Source organism: Haliaeetus leucocephalus, unplaced genomic scaffold, assembly GCF_000737465.1.
Source record: "Haliaeetus leucocephalus isolate CR32 unplaced genomic scaffold, Haliaeetus_leucocephalus-4.0 Scaffold450, whole genome shotgun sequence".
NCBI lineage: Eukaryota > Metazoa > Chordata > Aves > Accipitriformes > Accipitridae > Haliaeetus > Haliaeetus leucocephalus.
The window spans coordinates 18,705,311-18,711,959 of record NW_010972886.1 but is presented as its reverse complement, the minus strand read 5'-3'; positions in this window follow the sequence as shown (position 1 = coordinate 18,711,959).

Sequence of the window (6,649 nt, the reverse complement as noted above, 5' to 3'; positions counted from 1 at the left end):
TACATTATCGCTATGAAGACAGGAGATGTGTACATATTAAAAAAGTATATAGGCTAACTCAGGTGTCTAAAAGTCAAGGGGCTTCTCTAAGATAATATGGAGGGGGTGGACCCTTCCCAGGGGTGCATCTGTTCTTTTGGATGCGTTCCCGTCTGCCGTATGTGAAACACCACGGGCTGGCTCATGCCAGGGCTGACATGGTGTGGGTACGGGAACATGACTTGAGTCCTTGGCTAAATCAATGGCGGCATTATCATTACAATACTGAATTATGGTCAGAGGCAAGGAAAGAGGCACAATTGTCTTTTTTTTTTCTTATGGTAGAAAAACCTTGGTTGAGGAAGAGCTGTAGGAAGGTACCCAGGTCTTGGCTTGCCCCATCATTGCCTGGTCCCAAGCAGAAGCCCACCTTCTAGGGATCCACATTGGCGCACAGTGGGGATTTAGATGCCCGATGTAGCCTGCAGGCACCAGGCGATGCTTTGCTGCTTGACTGGGCTTCACAGGAGGGTTTTGGCACCAATTTCATCTAGTTTGGGGACTTGCAAGGCATCGCTGCTTTCTGGGGATCAAGGGAAAATACAGCTAGTCAATGCAAAACAGCCCTTGTCCAATGTATTTGGACTTACTTCTTTTCTTTAAAATTCTCATCAGTTGACAGCTGGGAGCTGGTGGAGTTTGTCTGGCATCACGTTCCTCAAATCAGCAGCTATTTTGATAGAAGTCTTGGTCAAAATAAAGGATGATAACATCAGCAAAGGCTGGGACTGTAAATCTGGCAAGAAATTGCTACTTTCTTGCCATTAAGAATAACTTTGGGTTTTTTGCTTTATTTCTTTTGGCTGAGAGCAAGGTGCTAATATTAATTTATTCTCTGTGATCCTCTGCAATCTATTTGGCCTTATGTAGGAAAAAAAAAAGCAGCTTTTTTTTTTTTCTCCTCTGCTGATTGCGTATTTTTTTATATTTAAGTGGCTGTAACTAAACAGGAGGCAGTTTGTTTCCAAGGGGAGAAAGTGCTAGCATTCTGCAGATATCAGTAGTGTCTGCTAGCCAGAGACTAAACATCATCCACCTGCTTTGTAGATTCTTGACAGAGAAACCAAATCTTTTTAACTTTTCACAAAGCCACAAACTCAGCAAACTATTAGAATATAAGCTTGACTGGAAACGTGAAGAGTTATGGAGTTTAAAAAGGGTTTGCATACAGAGCAAAAGCTTGCCTGAGCTCTCCAGAGCTGCATCAGACCTTCAATATTACCTGGAAGGTGACAGAAAATCATATGCTTCCAAAAGCAATTGCTGGTTTTGATGCCTACAGTTTAGCATGGGTTAAAATATTTTGCTTCTCTGGAAGGTATAGAGAGAACTAGAAGTTTACAATGTGCCAAAGGCTTAAATATGTGTAATAAACAAGGGCACGTAACAAACGAGCTGTGTGGGGGATTTATTTGGTAACAAAGGGAAACCATCCGCTGATGTACTTCTTACATTTGGTTTTCCATTGACCTAACAGGCCACTTGTCAACAGCATGGTGTCAGGATTGTAGTGAATTAACTCAAAAGCAGCCCCCCCAAAGCTGTGGGAATATATCCTATCACAAATGCCTAAATGCAGGAATGAGCTGCAAAGAAAAATTAGATGGGAAAAGTGTTGCTCTGCAACAGTAATTCACAAGTGAGAACCAAAATCGCAGATGCCCTAATGCCAATCAGGTGGTGCTGACCTGGCTCCAAGTTCATTTCTGAAAGACCTTCTCAAATAAGGGTCTTTCCCCAGGCCCTTGACCTCGGTGGGAGTCCTTCCAGTGACTTTTATAGGCTTTGGATGTGTTCCCACATCCGTAACATGAAGTTAATATCAAAACTGCTGGCTCAATAGCACAAGGGAACAAGAAGTGGTGAAAAGAGCTTTTCCCACCAGTCCAGTGCACCAGACCCCTCTTCACAATCCCTGCACAAAAGCAGGGATGGTTTAGCAGGTTTTTTTCCTTCCTACGCAGCAGCACCCAAAATTTACTGCATGGGTTAAAGTAAGCCCCATAGCAGGAATGTGCACTAAACTACCTGATAGTCCAATATCAGAAAGGTGACAAACACTGTTATGTTTTCTAAGTGACAACTTAGCAAATGATTATTCATCATCTTGGTACCAGATAAAGGCAGACGTTAAGGTCTTCAGCTTTGTAAAGCCACAAGTTCTTGTGATGGAGCCAAGCCTCAGGTAGGAAGGGATCATGATTTTAACCACCTAGTTGAACTGACTCATCTAGCATAGGCTTGGAGAACAACATAGATCTTACACAATCTACATAATTTATACGTTCATAGATTTTCAAAGCTAGGATGGGCTGTTAGTCCATCTAGTCTGATCTCATTTACCACCAACCAAAAAATGTTATCCAGTCACTGAGTGCAGTTGTGGCTATCTAAAGCTTTCCCTCTGGAAGAGCACTTGAAACCATCTGGAGATGAGGAAGTCACTATTACCTTTTGGTTTGCTCCAGTGGCCAGTCTCTCTTCAGTGAAACAAACTGTACCTTGCTGAGAATTAAATTTTGCTTGTCTTTAGTATTGTAATATCTCCTTTTTAAAACAAAAAATGCATAAGAACTTTTATCAATTCATATGTTTTTCAAGTGACACCAAGATCTTGGAATTTTTTGCCAGAATATGTATAACTCCTGCTTCTTGAGACTTAACATATAAGCAGCATAGGGGGGAGTATATATGGTATGTTTGATTTGTAGCAAAATCATATGCCAAAATGTATTATGCAGAATAGCATTGGAGGCTAACCAGTACGCACCACTGACATATAGACCAAGAGCCTGCTGTTTGTTTTTCATTAGGATTTTGTCTGGAATTTGCATTTTTAGACTATGCTGAAAGCTCTGTCTCTGTTTTGGGGACAACACTAAGGTTTGCTGAGTGGTGGCTTGGCTCCCATTCAGGAGAGCTTCAGTTTCATCAGCTCCAAACTTGGGAAAAACGCATTTTGAAGCCCTCTCCTCCTCAAAGGCCCTGCAGACATGTGGTCAGATTCCTCCCGATATAACGGTCAGTTGAACAGCATGGGGGATGAAGTGGTCCACCACGGGAAACTATTCAAATTGGCCTTTTTCTAGCCTTCCCAGAATATTTTCACTCCAGGCTCCTTAAATATTTAACCCGCCTTTTTCCTTTCTCCCTGGCAAAGAGGAAGCCCAGCACAGACTGGGCTCCTGCTGCAAGGCTGTCACGTAAGGATACCCTTCGGAGATCTGCTCCTACCCTGCACAGGTCTGGCAGGCACTCCCTGCCTGCGAATCTGGCAATGCTACCAGCGCACGGGAGTGAGGCAGGGCATCTGGTGGGACCAAGCCCACAAGCTAGTGGGGAAAGGCCAGCAGGAGCTGGTGGTGACCCCAAGCAAAGCTGCGGGGTTAGTTTCTCTGATTGCAAGCACGTTCCAGTCGTTTCATCTTGCATGTGAAGAGGCCAAGGTTATGTCAGCAAGCGACTGGCCACAGATTTCTGGGTCCTGGAAAGGATGAGCAGGGCTGCAGTCTGGGCTGCTCTTTCCAAAGTCTGCAGCATCCTCTGGCGGAGCCGCAAGGAAAGGATGGCCGTCCAGGGAAGAGGTGCGGTGAGGTTTCATCTTGCATTGCCAGGGCAGGGTTTGGGTCCTCCAATAACGTACCCCAGCTTCGCTCATACACAACGTGACTGGGAAGAGCCAAAATTGCAAACGCCCTAATGCCAACCAGGTGATGTTGTGTATGGGGAGCTATCCCCTGTGCTCCAGAGAGGAAGAGGCAGACCAGCAATCAGCCTGGGATTTGGGGACTACGTTTCCATTCCTTGCTTTGCTGAAGGTGTCCCAGATGACCTTGGGCAAGCGTCTGCAAATTTCTGACGGTTCAGTGCTGCAGAAGCAGAGCCTGTATCCAGAGTGGAGTAACCGGGCTGGCAGAGCTGCTTCCCAGCTTCTCCCCTTTTCCTGGTGTTAGTCACCACGATCAAAGCCTGAGGTGTTCCTTCACTCCCAGCCAAAGGAAGTACTCAGATAAAATCTGGCTTCCCAGGCTACGATTCTTTCCTGGACTTTGCTATGTTTTGGCTTAAAAGGCAAAATGGGTTGTTGCATCCTGTTTTATTACAACAGCCCTGCATCTGGAGTGCTTGCCCCATGCATGGGGCACCCGGGTTCAGCATCTTAGGATTCAGACACCTCTCTGCTGCCTCCCAACTGTTTTATCCCTCCTGTTGAAACTGTGCAGAAAAGAATTAATGATTCAGAGCGAGTAAGACACCCTTCCATCCCCCCCCTCCCCAGCAATCAGGACAGTCATCAGGGATGAGGGAGATGAGGCTCAATCTTCTGCTCTAGGAAGCCACAGGGTAACATTCACCCCTGAAGGGCATCTGAGCACCCAGGACATTTGGAGAATCAAATTCATCTTCTCTATCGTGAGAAATAAGACTGGTGGCAGCAGGTAGTGTGAAATCCAGCCTGGAGTCACGCAGCCGCCGGCGTGCTGAAGGAGCGTTGGGAGAATCCCTCCTGGGCAGCTCCGCAAAGATTGACACGCCAATACAACCCAGCGCAACAGTGCTGCCAACTTCTGCAGCAATTCACTCAATCCTTATGAAAGCAAGACTAAATTGGACAGGAGCCTGCACTTCATCTTCTCTCCCAACTCCTCTGGGTGAGAACTGTTGAGCAGACCAGGTTTCCGATAAAGTAAAAGCAAACACCATTCCCTTGTGCTAAGATACAGGAATATTATCCTGACATTTTAGCATGGATCACTCATATTGCTGTTCGTTCTCTCCACTCCTAGAGCTGTGTCTTGACAATAGAAACATTCCCCGAATACAAACAAAATAATCAGGGTTGAAAACCAAATTCATGGTGGAAGCATGCACTCTTCAGTGGGAGCTCTCTCAGGCTAGATTTGCCTCTTGGCCTATACGAGTCTAAGCAAGTTGAGTCTGCGCTAGTTATTTTTATTCTAAATATTTTTATTCTGTCTTTCCTATGGTACTCTTGTTTTCACATAAATGTGTGAACATTTTCTAATATCTGGCCAGCAGCCTGGTAATTATAGGATCCGGGCTCAAATTGGTATGACAGCAGTATAGAAAAGAAAGGTAAATAGCATATTAACTTTCAGTGATATCTGACTCTTCCTGGTTTTTTTTTTTAATGGAGGAATTTATTTTACATTACCTCAAGGAGTTACAATCATCATCCAACATTTTTACAAGCCATTAAAATTCAAAGATTAAAACCTGCACTTAAGTAAAAAATGTTTCCAGGGAGGAATTCATGTGTCATTCGCCTTGGAAACAAGATTTGTGTGCTTAAGTACTTGGCAGCCCACAGAGTGAGTTGTCCCATCCATTGGCTGTTTAAAATCACTTCACGTGATAAATGACGGCAATACGGGGTCACCAGTGAGAAACAGCGGCTCGTCCTGCAGGAACAGCAGTTCTGGCAGATGTGAGACCCTATTTGTGCTTCTCCTAAGCCCAGATTTACCCCACCAAAGTTCAGACCTTTAAGTTAGTTCCTATAAACCTCTCTCTCAACGCTGGCAATAATCTGCCAGTATCCATACTGCGAGATGGTGAGGAGCTGGATCTAGCTGGCAGAGCAAACTGGGCTGCAAGGTAAGTAAAGTCATTTAATGCACCTGAGGAACAAACCCACCGTAGACAGCCATTGGCAACAGTAGCAATTTAACCTGATCAAACACTGAGACACCGTGCTTTGCAAATGTAAAAACAAATTGTTTTGACTTGATTGGAATTTTTTTCAGTTTTGTGTAAACAGGTAAGCACAAGCCACAAAAATTCATGGATTTCTTTCAAGCAGCTCTTCCTAATGAAGATATGGATTAAACACTGGAACAACAAAGCTCCCACAGAAATTGTTAGTTTTACTGTAGTCCTGCCTGGAGATGTAGAGAGACATTACTGTACCACACCCAAGTGAACTGAGCCTGGTAACCAGCTTGAATCGGTTTTCAGGTCTGGGGCCCTGAAACCTGATCTGCTGTGAGACTGGAGCAAAGCTGGCTTGCCTTCTCACACGAAACGCCCTTGTCACACAACTCGCACAGAGACCCGAGATTTTCTTCTGCCCGAGGTGGCTACCTGCCACGAAATAAATCTATGGGCTGGCCTACGTGAATAGGCACAAGCAAGGCCTGGCACCCTGTGATATTCCTGACCGCGGGCCTCTGCTTGCAGGGGGGAGATGCTGCAGTTTCTTGAAAGAAAGTAACTAACAGCGTAGCAGGAGGCACTCCAAGTAACGGGGAAAAACTGACCCCTGCCTGCAATTTTGAGGAATTTTGAGGGCTTCGTCAGGAGAGCGTGCCCAGCAGCGCCTCTCCTCAAGGGGCGCAGGAACACCAGCTGCGCGGGCCCCCTGCGCGGGCCCCCTGCCCGCGCCCAAGATGGCCACCCACTCCTGCCCCGCCGCCTCCCTCACTCAAGATGGCTGCAAAAGGCAGGCGGCCGATGTGCCGAAGCCGCGGCGGCCATGTTGTTTTCGGGCAGCAGAGACCGGACAGGCAGGCCTTCCCTCCGCCGTACCATTCCGCTGAGGAGGGGGGGGCGGGGGGGAGCGGTGGTATCGCCCGGGGGCGGTGCCCGG